Genomic DNA, 19,220 nt, shown 5'->3' on the forward strand with positions numbered 1-19,220 from the left:
ATGGGCTTGAAAGACTTATTTAAATTGTGTTGGAATAGTTTGAATTTGGTGAAATAAATTGGAGGAAAAACTTGTTTTGGTTTGTCCCACATTGGAATATTTCCAATGTTTTTAACTCCATAAATAATCCAACTTTGGATTATGGGATTGGGCCCTTAGGGCACCGAATGTTTTGTAAAGGGGCAAGACGCTAATCGATGCAACAAACACACGCGCGCGTGCGCATGCGACCGGCCGGCGGGTTGGCGAGGCGAGGTGGGGTGGGGTCTTATGATTCGATTATTCTTTTTGGATAAAATTTAGTTTAAAATAATATTTAATATTATTTTATTGCACCCGAGCTGTAATATTTTACCGCTCGAGCGCAACCCTCACCTACGAGTCAAAAGAGAGTGCGCCCGAGCAGTGAAATATTTCCGCTCGAGCGCTGCTCCCACATGCGGGACAGTAGGTTAGCCAAAAGTTGGCCGCCCGAGAGGTCAAATATTACCGCTCGGGCGCAGCGCCAAAAGTGCGAGACAGACGGGTTGGCCACCCGAGCGGTAAAATATTACCGCTCGAGCGCGACGTCTGCACTCTGAAAAGCTGCGAATATTTTTGGGTCTCTTCAGTCATGGGTTGCATCCTTAGGCCTTCAAACGTGTTTTTTGGTGTATAAGTATATATATACGGTGGTTATAACATAGAGAGATATATACAAAACATCTGATAACGTGAAATACATCAGATTTCTACTTTCTCTGCGAATTTTCCCTCTCCCTTTCACAAAAAAGTTTTTCATATTTTCGTTCGCTGAAGTTCGTGATATTTGTAGTGCTGCTATATCACGATCGTTAGTCGTTGTATCTTAGAGACGATTGCCGCAAACGTTGAGCACTGTTAACGGGCAATTTCCTCTTGCGGATAGAGAGTTTCTCTCGCCTGGACTTCTTTGCCGTTGTTTTTGCTGTTGTTGTTAAAGTTTTTCATAATTTGGAGTACATAATAATAACAGTTTAGGCCCTTGGCCGAGACATGTGGTTTATGACTCGAGCCAGGGCTGGGTAAGGCTAGTTTGGCAAGACCCTGGGGAGGTCCTGCCGGCGTGACTCCGGCCAAGGTGGCCGAAGATGGGTGGTCGCGAGAAGTGCTTGGGGCGGCCAAGGAAAGGAGATGGGTTGTTGGAGAGAAGATAGTGTGGGCCAGCTGTGGGCTTCGAGCAGCTGGGTTTTGGGCTTGGTTTAGTGGGCTGAGTCCGAGTCAAGTACGAGCCGGGTGGGGTCATTTTAATTGGACCAAATAAATTAATTAGGAGTCCATTAGGTTTAGGGTCCAAGTTTATGTTCTGGGCTTAAGACTACTATTGGGCCCAAAGAGTTAAATGTATTACTGGGATAAATTAATTAGTTATCGGTTGGGCTTTAGTTATTAAACTGGACTTAAAAATTATTTGGGCTTAAATAAATGTTTAGGCCTGAAGTATGAATGAGCTTAAGTAGTTTTATTTGGGCATAGAAAATATGTTATTAGAGCTTAAATTAAATAATTACTTGGGCTTAAGGTATAAATGTGAGCTTGAGGAATTAAACAAGTGTAATTGGGTCAGACTTAGCTCTAGGGCCTAGGTTTAGGGGCAGCAACTCGAACCAGCCGTGACAATCTAAAATGTCCGTAAATATATATTTAATAGACGTATATGTAATATTTTGATATGAATATTATTTTTATAAAAAGAAATTAAATATATATTTACGGGCAAAAATTTCAAGAAAAAATGATTTTTTTTAATTCATGATTCATGCACATGTTTTATGTTAAATGGATGGAATGTGAAAAAAAATAATTTTGGGAATTTTTGAGGTGATTTGTGACAAACACGGGACTGGAGGTCGGGATACCGGGCCTGATGACCTTTTCACTTACGATTATGAGTCTATGGATCCCCAAAGGTTGGGTGAAGTGGCATAGGGCGTAAGGGGTCACACCCCACAGGCCGCCATCACGTACGATGGATTTAGATTGATCAATCAAATTAGGTTACACTTCACTGATATGACCCACAGTAAATATTTTATTATTATATCATGCCATAATTATGCTACGTATTTATGTTATGGTTATGTATACGATACAGTATTAAACATATGATTTTACTGTCATGCATGCATTAAAATTCCTCAGGTTATTTTCATATATGATATGTGCTTGCTTGTGGTTTTATTTAGTAGTACTCGTTATATAAGCTAGAGCATGTTGGGCCTTTAGGCTCACTAGATCTAAATGGTGTGCAGGTGAGTTTGATACAGTTACTGATGATGTGATCCCGACTGGTGGCGAGGACCTCTGAGCATCTGCGACTAGCTGGCTTGCCTGTGACCTCTGCAGTATTTATTTCCGCACTTTATTGAGATCTGACTGAGGATTGTATTAAACTATTTTTCCCGTGAATGTTTCCTACATTATTACTCGTATATTGATTTGGTTGTGTTTGGAATTTAAACTATGTAATTTCCGTATTTTGCGGTACTGTATTTCACATGCATGGATTTCCTTTAAATTTTTCGGGCGTTTTAAATTGCTAGAGTTCAATCAATTTATTATATAATATATTACTTGGAATAAAACTATTTTCAGTATTGACGCATATATGTATGGGCATATATGTGATATAAAAAAAATCCCTCGAGTTTTCGGTCGTTTCACTTAATCTTCATTATTGCATTCATCTTGAGCCAAGTTTCTTTGAGCTTTGAAGGCAGGTGTTCCTAAAGTCTTACGGACGTTTGGAATTATATTGGAGTGGCATAGGTTGTAGCCTTAGCCCCTATAGCCAGAATACTCGATATAGATGTCCAAAGTTCGGGAAAAGAAATTCAACACTACCATGATCGGGTACGTAGAATGTTGTAGATTCTTTTTCGGGATCCCAGATAACCGATTCTATTCTTCAGATTCAAAGAGATGACTTGAACCCCGTTGCTTTATGCATTGCATTTATGCATTAGCCTAGAGATTTCTATGGCTTAGATTATGCTGTTATATATGCTAGCATGTTATAGTATTGTATCCAAGATGTGATTGTGTTTAAATGAGTTGGATACTATTGTTTTTCAAGATTTACATGACAAGAGATTACTTTTCTTTCATAATCTATTTCAAGATGTTAGAATCTTCTTGTTATGCAGCATGTTTTATATTTATATTATTGCTATAGAAGAATATCTATGGCTTAGATTTAATAACTGAATTATGCTTGCATGATCTAATTATTTTTATTGGAGATTAATATGATATGAAATTAATGAATTTCATATGTTTAAATGTTATATATATATATACATATATATGTCGTTCATACTGAGATTCATTTTCACCGGAGTTATCCGGCTGTTGCTTTGCTTATATGTGTGCATTGCATCAGGTTAGGGCAAGAAGAATCAGACATGGCTCGGATAGCTCGAGATTGAAAGATTAGAAGTGGAGAACTGGGTTAAGAATTAGAATTGTTGTCAAACTCTTGTTTAGAAAACATGTTTTAATCACGTATGAGATTATTATGTTTTGAAACTTTATGCTCTTCATGTTTTATCTAGAATTTTGAGTTGATATTACTTTGGAATTGATGATTGACGAGCTTTAAATGATGAAATACACATGAGAATAGATTTGGACAGCAAAAGTGCAGAATTTAATTTTGAGCAGCACAATTCTCGCTCGAGCAGAAGATTTCCATCGCTCGAGCGAGGCCCCTTGTTAAAAAAAATTTCTTAATTTTTTATTTATGTATTCAGATTGAATATGTATTTTAATCACTGTTCTAAAAGGCGCCGCCTAGGCGCTAGGCTGTTGCTCACCGCCTCGCTTTTTTGCTAGGCTATGCCTCTAGGCGTTGTCCGCCTAATCTCCCGCATAGGTGGTGCCCAAGCCGCCTAGGCTGACAAAACGCCGCCTAGGCGAACAAAAATCCGCCTAGGCGGTTACTATTTTTTGCAAAAAAAAAAAATAATAATAATAATAAAAAGTGGCGACGCTAGAAACAAACACGGAAAGAAAGAAGAAGCGCAAAAAAAAATTCAGGTAAAAAATTAAATCTCATATTACATATGAAGACTTGATATCTATTAATATCTATGTAATTATTGTTGTTGTTATTATTATTATTATTATTAATAAAATTTTATAAGAGTTTCGTACAAAAACTGAAAAACATAAGACATAAAATTTATATTTTATAGTAAAACTCATGAATATTTTAAATTATTTATTATTTAGGTTTAAAATAAAAATTGCCTAGGCCCTGCCTAGGCGGTCGCCTACGCGGCTAGATGCTAGGCGGTGAGTCGCCGCCCTCCTACCGCCTAGAATTTTTTAGAACATTGATTTTAATTACTTATGTTTAATTAATCAGATTGATTAATAATTTTGCTTTAAGATGAGATTAGCACCCGAGGTCCCCACAGTGTCCAACCCAAAATCTAACATCAAATTGGAGGCGCCAAAGCAAGTGGTAATAGGTACATCTGAAACTTCTAATGTTCGATCTAGATATATTAAATGTTTTAGGTGTCAAGGTATTGGCCATATTTCTAGCCAATGCACAAATAAGAATTGATGATTATTAGTGCTTGTGGTGATGTGTAGTCTGAAAGTGATGAGAGTGAGGAAAATTATGATGGTATGCATGCGTTGGTAAATCCTGTTGATGAGGATGGGTTTGGGGCTGTTGTTGGTGAATTATTGGTGACTAGGAGAGTGTTACATGTACAACCTAAGTAAGATGAAGAGAGCCAGAGGGAAAATCTTTTTCATACTTGTTGTTTTGTGAATGGGAAGGTGTGCAGTCTTATTATTGATGGAAGTTGTACGAATGTGGCGAGTTGTGAACTTGTGGAAAAATTTGGGTTGCCTCTTTTAAAGCATCCTCAACCATATAGGTTTCAATGGTTTAATGACTGCATGGAGGTAAGAGTTAACAGGCGAGTTGTGGTTCCATTTTTTTATTGGCAAGTATGTTGATGAGGTTTTTTTGTGTTATGTAGTCCCTATGCAAGCTTGTCATATTTTATTGGGGAGACCGCGGTAGTTTGATAGGAGAATGGTGCATGATGGTTTCAAAAATAAATATTCTTTTGTAAAGAACAAATAACCTATTGTATTGTTGCATATGACTCCAAAGCAAGTGTTGGAGGATCAAATTAAAAAGAAAAAAAGAGATGAGGCCGAAAAAAAGAGTGAACAAAAAAATGAGATGGCCTTAGAAAAAAAGAATGATAAAAAAGAGATGAAAAAAAATTGAGAGAAAAGAGGCCGAGAAAAAATATACATGGCCCAAAAGAGTGAGTTGAGGGATGTTATGAGTTCTCATGTTCCACTTGTGTTGGTATTTTATAAGGAGTTTCTCCTTAACACAAGTGATATAGCCGGAGATCTTCCGAGCAATGTTATTTCTCTCTTGCAGGAGTTCGATGATTTATTTTCGGAGGAGCTACCTCAAGGATTACCACCTTTGAGGGGGATAAAGCACCAGATGAACTTGGTACCCGGGAGTGCATTGCCGAATCATCCAGCTTATAGGAGCAATCCGGAAGAGATCAAAGAACTGCAAAGACAGGTAAGTGAACTTCTAAATAAAGGTTTCGTGCGTGAGTTTATGTCACCATGTGTTGCACCTGTGTTGTTAATACCTAAGAAAGATGTGTCTTGGTGTATGTGTGTTGATTGTATGGCTATCAATAATATTACCATCAAGTATAGGCATCCTATTCCTAGAATAGATTATATGTTAGATGAACTGCATGGTGCTAGCATATTTAGAAAAATTGATCTTAAGAGTGGTTATCATCAGATTAGGATGAGAGAGAGAGATGAATGGAAAACTACGTTTAACTAATGCACCTAGTACTTTTATGCGTCTAATGAATCATGTTTTGCGTGCATTTATTGGAAAGTTTGTGGTGGTATATTTTGATGATACCTTGATATATAGCAAAAACTTGGATAATCATGTGTAGCATTTGAGAGTCGTACTAATCACATTACGTGCTGAGAAGAAATGTGTGTTTCATACAAGAGAATTCGTATTTTTTGGTTTTGTTGTGAGTGCGCAAGGTGTGAGTGTTGATATCATGGGCTTGCGAGTTTTATAGGAGGTTCGTGAAGGATTTTAGTACATTGGCGGCACCCATGAATGTGGTATCAAGAAAAACGTTTCATTCCATTGGGGCGAGGAGCAAGAGAAGTCTTTTAATATTATTAAGCAAAAGTTGATTAATGTTCCGTTACTTGTTTTGTCTGATTTTACTAATACTTTTGAGATTGAATGTGATGCATCAGGTGTAGGAATTGGAGGCATCTTGACACAAGGAAGGCCAGTAGCGTATTTTATGGAGAAGTTGAGTGGAGCGTCCTTGAATTATCCTACCTATGATAAGGAGTTCTTTGCGTTGGTGAGGGTACTCGAGACATGGCAGCATTACTTGAGGCCAAAAGAGTTCGTGATTCATACGGATCATGAGTCCTTGAAGCATCTCAAGAGGCAACAGAAACTGAATAAGAGACATGCCAAATGGGTAGCGTTCGTGGAGACTTTTCCTTATGTCATCAAATACAAGAAAGGTAAGGAAAATTTGGTAGTGGATGCGTTGTCACGAAGGTATGTGCTCTTAACTACTTTGGATTCTAAATTTTTGGGGTTTGAGCATGTGAAAGAGTTGTAGGCGAGTGATGATGATTTTGGTGAAATTTATGCGTTGTGTATGCGTGGTCCAAAGGATAAGTTTTACATTCATGATGGTTATTTGTATAAGGAAGATAAGTTATGTATTCCTAGGTCTTCAATTAGAGAACTACTTGTTAGGGAATCGCACAGTGGTGGTTTAATGGGGCATTTTTTTGTGGCAAAAATATATCAAATTCTACATTAACACTTTTATTGGCCATATATGAAGCATGATGTTGAGAAAATGTGTGAGCGGTGTGTGACTTGTAGGAAGGCAAAGTCTAGATCACAACCACATGAACCATGGGTAGATATTTCTATGGATTTTGTTCTTGGGTTACCGAGGTCTAAGAAGGGGAGGGATTCTGTTTATGTTGTGGTTGATAGATTTTCTAAAATGGCACATTTTATTGCATGTCAAAAATCAGATGATACATCACATGTTGTAGATTTGTTCTTTAATGAAATTTTTAGATTGCATGGCATGCCTAGAAATATTGTTTCTGATAGGGATATTCGATTTTTGAGTTACTTTTGAAAAACATTGTGGTGTAAACTTGGGACTAAGTTATTATTTTCTACTACTTGTCATCCACAAACTGATGGTCAAAGTGAGATAGTAAATAGAACTTTAGGAACTTTGTTGCGCTCTATTATTAAAAAGAACTTGAGAAATTGGGAATATTGTTTTCCATTTATTGAGTTTGCTTATAATCGTAGTGTGCATTCTACTACGAGTTATTTGCCATTTGAAGTTGTTTATGGTTTTAATCCATTGACTCCTTTGGATTTGATGTTGTTACCTATGAGTGAAATGGTTAATATGGATGGGAAGAAGAAAGCTGAATTTGTGAGGAGCTTGCATGAGAAAGTATGTGGAAATATTGAGAAAAATAATTTGCAGTATACTAAGCAAGAGAACAAGGGAAGGAAAAAGGTTATGTTTGAACCAGGTGATTGGGTTTGTTTGCGCTTAAGAAAAGAGCATTTTTCGAAGAAGAGGCGTTCAAAGTTGTTACCTCGAGGAGATAGTTCTTTTGAAGTCGTGGAACAAATCAACGACAATGCCTACAAACTAGATTTTTCAGGTGCGTATAATGTGAGTACTACATTTAATGTTTCTGACTTATCTTTGTTTGATGTAGGAGATGAACGAGATTTGAGGACAAATCCTTTTCAAGAAGGGGAGGATGATGCGATCATGGATAGCTCGCATGTGGATCAAGTGGCAAGAAAAGTTCGAGATCCATTGGAGTTGCCACGTGGACCAATAACGAGGATCCGAGCTAACAAATTCAAGAAGGCACTTCAAATGTTGATGTTAAATTATCAAGATGGAGTTGGAGCACTTGAAGATCAATTTGGGAGTTGCCTATGAGTCATTGAAGTGTTTGGGACAGAATATGTCTCGCCCGAGCGCCATATATTGCCGCTCGAGCGAGAGCCATAAAATAGTTTTGGGCAGAGAATTTCTCGCTCGAGCGCGGGTTTTGTTCGCTCGAGCGAGCTCAAGAGAAACCGTGGGATAGAGTGATTCTCGCTCGAGCGCGAGTTGTGTCCGCTCGAGCAAGAGAGAATTTCCGGAAAATTACACATACTTCGGCATGTTATGTGTGTGCGTGGGTTTTTTTTTTTATAATTTTTGCCTAATTTAAGTATTTTAGACCTACTAGGAAACTTTCTAGATGATATCTTTGATATCTTTAGGAAATATTTTGTTATATTTTTTTATTTTTAATTGTAAACTATAAATACTTTGTTTATTTTCATTAATAATAATTCAGAGTCAGTTTATACACAATATTGAAATTCTCTCAAGAATTTTCTTTAAAGTTTTGTTTTGGTTATTCAAATCAAACTTTTCACAGTTTAATTACTTGGAAACGTTTGTCAATTGATTTCTCACTGAAAATTTTCATATACAAGTTATTTGAAGGTTTTCTTTAGTTTTGATCGTTCGTGATTTCTGTTGTTAATCGCTCCGTCGATTAAATGTGGAAATCCAAATTCTATCAATTTTACTTGTTTCAAAGATTAGAAAAAACTATTTGGATCTTTTGTTTATTGGTTAGAGGGTGCGATTTAATTTATAATCATGTTTGCTAATCATACTCATCAAGATTCATATCAACGGAGGTGCGCACGGGGTGGTTCGTGCATGATTTTAAAAAAAATTACCTTTTTGTCTTGACTCTCTGTCGTTGATTGCATGATTTAGTTTTGATTAGATGATTAGAATCGAGGTAGGTCCTCACATTAAGTGGTATCAGAGCGATAAGATCTTGGATTGATTTAGAAGTGAGCGGGGTAGATCGAGTCCGCTTGATTTAATTCTCGCATGTGATTGAATTCTTTGTTTTTTTATTTGAATTCCATGAGAGCATGCTTTATTATTTCATGAATTAATTGAATTACATGATTTTGTGATTTGAATTACGAAGTATGATTAATTGATATAAATAGTAAGCATGAGATATTAGAGATCCGGATTTGAATATTCTTGAGATTGAATGAATTTTTGAACAGACACAAAATTTTTGAAATGGAGATATTTGTGTCCTAATAGGAGTCAGTTTTGCGTGTTTTATTCTCGGTTTATTTGTGTTTTGTTTGCGTTTCGTGTCTTGTTGTGTGTTTTTAATCTATTTTTTGTGCGTTTAGTGTTTTATCTTGCATTTCGTTCACTCCTCTGTTATTTATGGTTGTTTAGCAGGAAAACAAGAAAAAGAAAAATTTATTTTGGAAAAGCCAGAATGCACTAGAGAGCAGCAGCAAAGGCAGTGGTTCACAGGAGGGTGCGCCCAAGCGGTTGTTTTCTACCGCCTGCGCGTGCACTCGTTGAAGGAAATAGTAGCAAAGAAGAAACCCTATGCACGAGCAGTTGTTTTTTACCGCCCGCACGCGTGCTCAAAATTGCAGACAGTAAGGTGAGCAGAAACCCAGCGCCCGAGCGGCTGTTTTCTACCGCTCGGGCACTCCCGCGTATTTTTGGAAAACATTATTCCGGGTATGTTAAAAGGAAAGGAATCTTGGGTTAATATAAATAGAATATTTTCAGACTTTAGAAGGGTTCGACACACAGAAGATCGAAGAGAGGCGGCTGTTAAAGATCGAAGACTTCTTCTTCTCCTTGGGAGTTTTTCTTCTTTGCAATTTCTAAATTTTTATGTTGAAAAACATTGTTAGATTGAAGTTTATGATGAGTTGTAGTAGCTAAACTATATTTTGTTGGAATTTAGGGGATCCGAACCCCAAAACATGCTTGCGTGATTGAATCTTTGGACGAATTGAGTTTGATTTATACTAGTATTTGATTTTATCATGGTTTATTATTCTATGTTGTGGAGTAGCTAACTTTAGCATAGATTCGTAAGTCGTGAATTGTTGTCGAGAGATAGATTCCTGATTAGGACGAATGATAAAATCCATGAACTTAAAATATGCATAGAGATATGATATTTAGTACATGTTGATAGCCATAGACAACCAGGTTGAAAGTTGTAGGAATTCAAAGATCGCAAAGAAATCAGTAATGATAAATAATAAAAGAAATTTAATTGTTTCATTAACTTGAGTTAGATTGGCATAAACTCGAGAGAGAGTGTCGATACATCAGGAATTTTTGTCAAATTTATGTGTATTAAAGTAAGATTCAATCGTCCAGTTCAATTATGGGGAAGGTGAACCGAAATTCCAACAAAATTCTTTCATATTATATTTTTTGATCTTGAATCTGCATTAATTATAGTTATTCAAGTTGAGTTCTTTAGTTATAAATTTTAGTTATAATCAAATTTCAAAACTTCATACTTTGGGTAGAAAAGATAAGATAAATAAATCATTGTCGACATAGTCCCTGAGGACGATATTCGTACTCAGTACACTTTACTATAACTTGAGTCGTGCACTTGCGATAATTTTGAGCGTAATAGAAAAATTTTTATATCGATTTTAGGTGTTAGTATTTTCTCGATCAAGTTTTTGGCGCTGTTGCCGGGGACTATTGATTGATTACTTTGATTTATCTTATTTAATTTTCTTTACACCAATTTTAATCACTATTTTCATCTGTGAACTACAGGATTTTCTTGCAGTGCATGCAACATCCATTTGAGTTGGAACTAATTCCTTTTGTTCCTGAAATCCAGATGAACCTTTCACAGGAGAAGAAGGCAACAGAGAGAAACAATGGCAGAACAGGAACAGCGAATGCTGAATGATGGAGAGGCTGAGAATAATGCACCACCTATCTACAGGTCAATGATGGATAGCGTCTTTCCATCCATAAAAAAAATGCCAGACCAAGCATCATCAGGCCAACCATAGCAGCAAATCATTTTGAAATAAATCCTGCTATCATTCAAATGGTGCAAAACATAGTCCAATTTGGTGGGACGACAGTCGATGATCCATATGCTCACCTGACAAATTTTCTAGAAATCTATGATACTTTCAAGATGCGGGGAGTTTCTGATGACGCTATTTGTTTGCGTTTATTCCCTTTTTCTTTGAGAGATAAGGCTAAAGCATGGCTAACAAATCTACTTGCAGGTTTGATCACCACTTGGGATGATCTCGCGAAAGCTTTCCTCACCAAATACTTCCCACCATCTAAATCGATGAAGCTGAGAGCTGACATCACAACTTTTGCTCAAGGAGACCAGGAAACACTCTATGAAGCATGAGATTGCTATAAAGATCTATTATGGAGATGCCCACACCACCAATTACCAGACGGTCTCGTGGTACAAACTTTTTATTATGGTCTTCCTCACTCTAATCACACCATGCTAGATGCAGCTGCAGGTGGTAATTTATTACGAAAATCACCAGAGGATGGATATGATTTAATTGTGGAGATGGCATCCAGTATTTATCACCCTCATTCTTAGAGAAGTGCAGCCAGGAGATCCGCAGGAATTTATCAAGTTGATGCATTCACCTCAGTAGCTATCTCTTATCTTATTTGATTGAACCATATACGATTTCAATGACGAAATCAGTTCTTAGAGGGGAAGAATTGTAACGCCCCAAAATTATCTTAATCTAAATTATAGGAGATTAATATTGATTTTCGGAGATTATGATATTCGAGGGTTGAATTGATATTTGATCAGGGGCTGATTTGCAATTTTTGGAGAATTCAAGGACCAAAGTGTGATTTACCTATTTTGACTTGGTTTTTTAATATATAGAGGAATGACTAGGCATGTAATGTCATTTTCCTTCTCCTTCTTCTACTTCCTTAATCGATTCCCACCATTAACTCCCCTTCAAGCTCCTGATTTGCTCGGTTTGCACGATCCGTCCGATAGAAATTCAATCTGAAGGCATATTTGCGATCACAGCTGCGAGAGATTCATTCCAACGTAAGTTTTATTACGATCTAGCATGTTTTGATTTTGAGGTGTTGTCTGAATTTGATTATTTTTGGATATGTCGTTGTTGAGCTAGCATAGATCGTTTATTCCAAATCAGATCGGAGAAAGAGAGATGTTCGGATTTATTATGAATTTTAGAGAAAAATTCAAAATAGGGGTTTGAGATTTTGTTGGTATTTGAGTTTTTTTGATGAATTGTTGGAGATATGAAGTAGTTTTGATAGATTTGCGGAGTTTGTGATTTTCGATTAGCCGTATTTTAGCCGTTATGTCGTCGGTTTGAGATTATGGAGTTTTGGGGAAAATGGTTTGAATCGTTATTGAATTGAATGGATTGATTGATATTGAGTTCTTCTGCATCTCCGTACAGATTTGTTTGAAGAAGATTGGAACTCGGAGTTAGCAGAATTCTAATTGTCGAAGAGTTGATCGGGATTGTTAACGGTCTTACCTTGAATTATTTGATCGGTGTTTGAATGGTTTTTTATTGGAACTCTTGTTGTTGTATCTTGTCCAGATTGGGAGAAACATCGAATCGAAGAAAAGGTATAAGTCGACATTGAATTATAATGGGACGAATACTCGAATCCGAGTTGATTTTCGAGTTTCCCTGAAATCACATACTTGCATGTTTAATTTAATTACTTAAATTATATGTTTGAATGTATTCGATTTGCACTTGCATTCATCTTGAGCCAAATGATTTGATTTCATTTTTAATTTGACGTTTTGGAGACTATAATCGAGTGGCATTGGTCGTCGAGTTACTCCAATAGCCCGAAACTCCTTATAGTTGCTCCAGAGACTAGAGGATCGAGATATGCATCATCCACCTTGATCGATAGAGTCGGTGAGTTGTTGTGATATCTTGACCTCTGGATCCAAATCGAAGAACCAAGATATGACGCCCGGGGCTGAAGAGGCAGGGAGTGATCGCCGGTGCCAAGAGGTTGCACGGACAATGAGCGGCTCCTGGTAGGCTTCTAGGCGGAGGGAGACATGAATGAACCGATCCCGTGCCGGAATGAGAGGGATTTTGAGACTGTGTAGGTATGGGACTACATGGTTGAGGAGGGCTTAAAAAGATTTCATATGTACTATTCATATCAAGAAGGTGCATCTTCTTTTCGGGAGCTCATCACATAAGAACTCTAAAGTTAAGCGTGCTTGACTTGGGGCAATTATAGGATGGGTGACCCCATGGAAAGTTTCTCAGGGTGCGTGTGAGTGAGGACAAAAGCACGCTGAAAAGACCCGTCTTGATATAGTGGGTTGTTACAAATGATATCAGAGCCGACCTCTCTTAGTACGGTATGATTCAGGGATGAACCAAGCGGAAGCTGGTGGGCATGTGACGCCCGGGGCTGAAGAGGCAGGGAGTGATCGCCGGTGCCAAGAGGTTGCACGGACAATGAGAGGCTCCTGGTAAGCTTCTAGGCGGAGGGAGACATGAATGAACCGATCCCGTGCCGGAATGAGAGGGAATCTGAGACTGTGTAGGTATGGGACTACATGGTTGAGGAGGGCTTAAAAAGATTTCATATGTACTATTCATATCAAGAAGGTGCATCTTTTTTTCGGGAGCTCATCACATAAGAACTCTAAAGTTAAGCGTGCTTGACTTGGGGAAATTATAGGATGGGTGACCCCATGGGAAATTTCTCAGGATGCGTGTGAGTGAGGACAAAAGCACGCTGAAAAGACCCGTCTTGATACAGTGGGTTGTTACACAATATTTCCATTGATTATCCGAATAGATAATCCCGAATTTTTAAAGACATGCATTGCATTCTATTTTCTTCTTTAATTATGTTGAAGTTATATCATGTTTTGATATACTTGTTTCTATTGCATGTTATGTTGCTTTTACTGTGAATTTTATTTTCACCGGAGTTATTCGGCTGTTGTCTTGTTTTTGTATGCGTACTTGGCAACAGGTGGGGCAGGTTTGAGTCAGAGGCAGCATAACTAGATCGAGATGTGATTGATAGGAGTGAGGACTTGGTTTAGAGTTGATTGTATTTTTCGAACTCGTTATGTATTTTGTATTGTATTTCGTTTTGTAACACCTAGAACCGATGCATGTTCTACTCTTTCGAATAATTTTACAACTCTAGAACTTCATTTATTGTATTATGTTAGTTTGTTGGTTTAAATGCATGTTGTAATTTGAGTTTTGAGTTGTTGTTGGAGCTTTCATGTTCTGTTGCCTGTGTTTATTTTTCAGAGTCTGAATAGGGCACAGACCCCGTGCCACATCCGTGTCAGGGTCTGTGTACCTTTGCGTTGTAAAATTTTAGGATTTTGTTCATGCACGGACCCCGGACATGAATCCGTGCATGAGTCTGTGTGAACTCTGATCGAGGCAGAAAGTTTGAGTTTTGAGTTGTTGGGCACGGACCCAAGCACGGAGGGTGCACGGGGTCTGTGCATAAAACAGAGAGTTGGACTTTTAGTGCATTTTTTGTGCACGGACCCAGGCATGGAGGTCTACACGGGGTCCGTGTATTTTGTAGTCTCTGTTCCTTTGGCTACAGACTAATGCATAGAACCGGGCACGGAGGTGTGCACGGGGTCCGTGCATGCTTTTAAAAAAAATTACCTTTTTGTCTTGACTCTTTGTCATTGATTGCATTATTTATTCTTCATTACATGATTAGAACCGATCCGTGCATGCTTTTTTAAAAAAAATTACCTTTTTGTCTTGACTCTTTGTCATTGATTGCATGATTTATTCTTGATTAGATGATTAGAACCGATGTCCTCACAATATCTCCCTCAACCTTTGGTTATCACACACTTTTTGTACAGATACAAAAGTATGTACAAAGTGTATCAAAGAACCACTCGAGGGCCGAGGAACCCGTTACATCCGGGAGGAACCAAAATCCTAAGGTCGAGGAACTACTCGCATACTAGATGAACCATGGCCCATGGGCCAAGAAACATTTTATATCATTGTGGAAATGTGGCATCAAAGAACTGCTCATATATACGAGTAGGAACCATGGCCGAGGGCCACAAAGCGTTACTTACCAGCAAAGGAACAACATTTCAAAATCAAGGAACAATTTTTCTCTAGCATATTGGTCGGTTGGGCCAAAATCTTGCGGGAAACTCAGTTCAATGCGTGGTATTATATCCAGGCATATTGGCCAGTTGGACCAAAAGCCTGCGGGGGGGATTTGTTTGACCCATAAATTAATTTGTGCCATTAATTTATCATTTAATCAATTAAAAATTTTAATGATAGGTCTCGATGAATTAAAGCCCAATAAAGTTATAGGAACTGCAAAGAATTGGTCAAAAACTTCCAAGACCCACAATGCAAGTAGTGGGATGGTGCAGTTGAGAACTCGGGGAACCGGATCGACTCTCGAGGAACCAAATAGAGAAAGAGGAGAAGATCAATTCAAAACAATTGTAAGTAGTGGGATGGTGAAGTTGGGCACTCGGGGAACCTTCGGCACTCGAGGAACCAAGCTGAAAAAGAAAGAGGGGAATACCAAGTCAAAGTCGTTAAGAGTTAGCAGAGCTGCTAGTGGGGCTGTTAGTGCTGCAAGTAGTGGGCTAATGGAGGTGAGCAGTTGAGGAACTGACTCAGAAACCAACATATAAAAGGGTCATTCATGCAGAACACAAGACACAACCAACAATCCAACAATTCCAGGCTCCAAAAGATCGAATTCCTTAGCATATTTCTACACATTTTCAAAATTTCATCATTGTTCTTGTATTTTTTTTAGATTTCCAGTACATATTTTCAGTCATATTTCTTAGTTTCTAGAGCTTTCTAGCGACATATTTTATTTTGTTTTATGGCAAACACTTGTCACTTTCAAAGTTTTAGAAGCAGTGTTGAATTTTCAATTGCTATTAATGATTTTCTTCAATATTCTAGTGTTCTTTGACATTTAACCGGTGGAATTGAGACCGACGATGAAATCGGGACTCAAATTTTGATTGATTTTTAGAATTTACATAATATTTTCAGCTTTATTTCATTTTTGGCACATTTGTGCATGGCACGCTCGCAACAGACAAAATTTGTCAATTTTTATGTGAAAACATAATTATTTTTTAAAGTATACCAAATACATTACTTCAAAATATCTTGATTTACAATACTAAGTAACCAAGGTGGTAAATCACCATTACACCATTCAACATAAGAAGAAGATTCGGCGGCTACACGAGCCACACGGTGAGCTACTCTGTTTTCCGATCTTGACGTGTGTTGGACAGACACAAAATCTCATGATGAATCCAGCATGTCTCGAATATCCATTATGATCACCCCATTTGGACCCAATTCGGTTCCTAAATCATGGAGAGCCTCTATAGCTTGGAGCGAGTCAAAGAAGACACAAACATCTTTAGCACTCAATTTTAAGCAAAGCTCCATTCCATGTATAATAGCAAAAAGCTCTGCTCCTTTCATCGTTCTGGAGTTACGGATTACACAAGACAAAGCACCCCTAACAGCCCTTTGTCATCTCTGAGAACTGCCCCAACACCATACTTGTTTCTAGCTCTGTCAAACCCAGCATCAACATCTCAACATATTAGGGCTGGTGGTGTCCATAATTGTATCGGTGTTTTTAAAGGAGATGTTCTTGTGGAGCAGACCCTACTAGCTATTAGGGACGGAACTAAGATTTTAATCAAGTGTAGGCAACAATATATTATAATTATGATGCAAAAAAGGCACATGTTAATCGACAATCAAAAATAATGTGTCTTAAAGTCGAACACAAACTACATACGGTCAGAAGCACATTTACTTGATGAAAAAATGCCAGAAAAAATGACGAAGAACATTGCGTACATAAATCCACAATCAAAAGTAAATTAGATAGAAAATGTAAACTCTAAATTCAAAAAATAAGCATGAATTATATTTACTCCTGATTGCAAAAAGGACAAAAAATCTAGAAACAATTTAATAATTGACAAACATTGAAGGAAAAAAAGTAGACCTAAAAGTTGGTGAAATTGTGGGTTTTATAAAGAATTATACAGATTTCAGTCCATATTTCCCAGCACACAACCACAAAGCTTTATTTTTAATTTCACATGAAATTTTTATATTTTTAAGACAACTAGAAAAATTCACATGTGATGCACGTGAAAAACACCTTTTATTATCGATAAATGTCGTTAAATACATGAGCTGAGATGAGAAGAGAAAAATGTGCAGTTAATTAATAATTTTCATGGTATTTAGTAATTAATTAGTAAATTCAATGTAATATAATATGTATAACATGTATTATAAAACGAGTGCGAACAATCTTTGTTCAAAGATTTTATATATATGTTACAAATCTAATTAAATTTATAGTTTTTGTAAATAATGGTTGCAATAAATATTATAATTTTGTATAAATTAGGCATTGAAAAAATATATAATTTGATGCTATGACATATTTAATAAATAAAATTTAAGAAAAATATAATAATTAATGCATAGTGTTGAATTATTTTACGACTACTGATTATAAGGAAAAAAAATAATATTGATAATGCATTCTAAATCTTAAATTAAATTACAACGTATTTTCTTCCTTTATATAACCAATTTTTTTCTTTCACGACTTTTTCGCTTGACATCCGTTTTTTTATAATTTATAAAAAAAAATAATTTTCTCATCATCTTCAATAATAATTATTGTGATGTTATCTCCATCAATTATTTTCATTTTTATATCATTATGTTGGGTTCGAAAATGCAAGCAATCTTGATTTTGATGATAACAAAACTTGTCATTGTGTTTCTAACATATTTACTAAGTGTGCAACTGATAGAAGACAAATTGGAAGTGCTAAGTTGTTGGAATACAATTTTAGCTCAACTTAGGTTTTGGCGCAGCTTCTTGTTTTGAGCATATCTTATAGCTCAATGATCCAATTTACCAGCTGCCTAAACCGTTGCATAGACAATGAAAAATTATACAAATCATGTCTTGTGACAGTTGGACGAATTCGGGTGATATCTAGGTCAAACTGCTACCTCAAGAGTGAACAAGATGACAGCAGATGTATTGACATACCAGTTCTGGTGTAATAGCCATATCTCTCGGCTCCGTTATCCAAATGTAATGATTCAGTATGAATTGAAAAGATATGAAGATTATCTACAAATTATATTCACAAGTAAAAGCTTGAATCGGAGCCTAAGAATATGATAAATTACGTTGACGTTGCTAGTTCTGCACAGGTTTATAACAGAACTCGAGGATGTACATGGTCTGGTAGAATTAGAATATCTCTCTCATATGAAATCCAAAAGGAGTGATTCTTGATTCTTTATAAAGCCAAGAAGAAGAGATACAACTTTCATGTTCACCACATTTCCCAGAAATCAACTCATCAAGATCTATAAGCCCTCAACCGATCAACTTCTCCTCGACCAACTTGGTCCTCGATTGATGTTGAGCAGCTCTAGTATTTCGGGCATAAAGTTTGCATATGAACTCCGAATTGAGTGATTATAATAGTTGGAAAGCCAAGATCAAGGGCTACAACTTTCATGTTTATCACTTTGCCCAGAAGTCAACACAAAAAGAGTTACAAGCATCTGAACAGACAGCAACAACTCAAGCAGTCGAGAAATGTCACCTGCTCTATATCAACCGACCAACTTGAAGATATCAACCGATCTAAGCATGTCAACCGACTCGAAGATATCAACCGATCCAAGCTTGTCACCTGATCTCGCCTGTCTACTACTCCAGATCCAGATCTAGTTAAACCGGTCAAAGCTACAGTCCAGAAAGAGAAATATGAACGTTGTGATATCAGAAACAGTACACAACCTTTTCCAACAGTCATATTATTGTGTCTAACGTCTATATCAATCTTGGAGCCTATAAATACAAGATCTAGAGATTGAAGAAAAGAGAGAGTGGACATCCAAAAGAACATGCAGCTTGTTAGAGCTTTTTCACATCAAAATAGGGCATCAAAATAGATCTATCAGCTAGTTGAGAGCAAGCCCAAGGTGTGAAGAACACATCAACAGATTTCTTGAGTTTCTCCAGTCAAGTTCTTCACACCTCACCCAACTCACTCACATATTCGAGAGATGTACTTTGATGATTTGTTGAGTGAGATTCTTTACACAAAGACGTTAAAGATTG

At 37.1% G+C, this 19,220-nt stretch overlaps 1 non-coding gene across 1 annotated transcript; it reads right to left on the minus strand.

Moving 5' to 3' along the window:
- Nucleotides 1-11,319: 11,319 nt before the first annotated feature.
- LOC140894219 (small nucleolar RNA R71) lies at nucleotides 11,320-11,426 on the minus strand. Its single transcript, XR_012153763.1, has one exon. It is a non-coding gene; the product is annotated as a small nucleolar RNA R71 (small nucleolar RNA).
- Nucleotides 11,427-19,220: the final 7,794 nt, after the last annotated feature.

This window comes from Henckelia pumila, chromosome 3 (genome assembly GCF_033568475.1).
Source record: "Henckelia pumila isolate YLH828 chromosome 3, ASM3356847v2, whole genome shotgun sequence".
NCBI lineage: Eukaryota > Viridiplantae > Streptophyta > Magnoliopsida > Lamiales > Gesneriaceae > Henckelia > Henckelia pumila.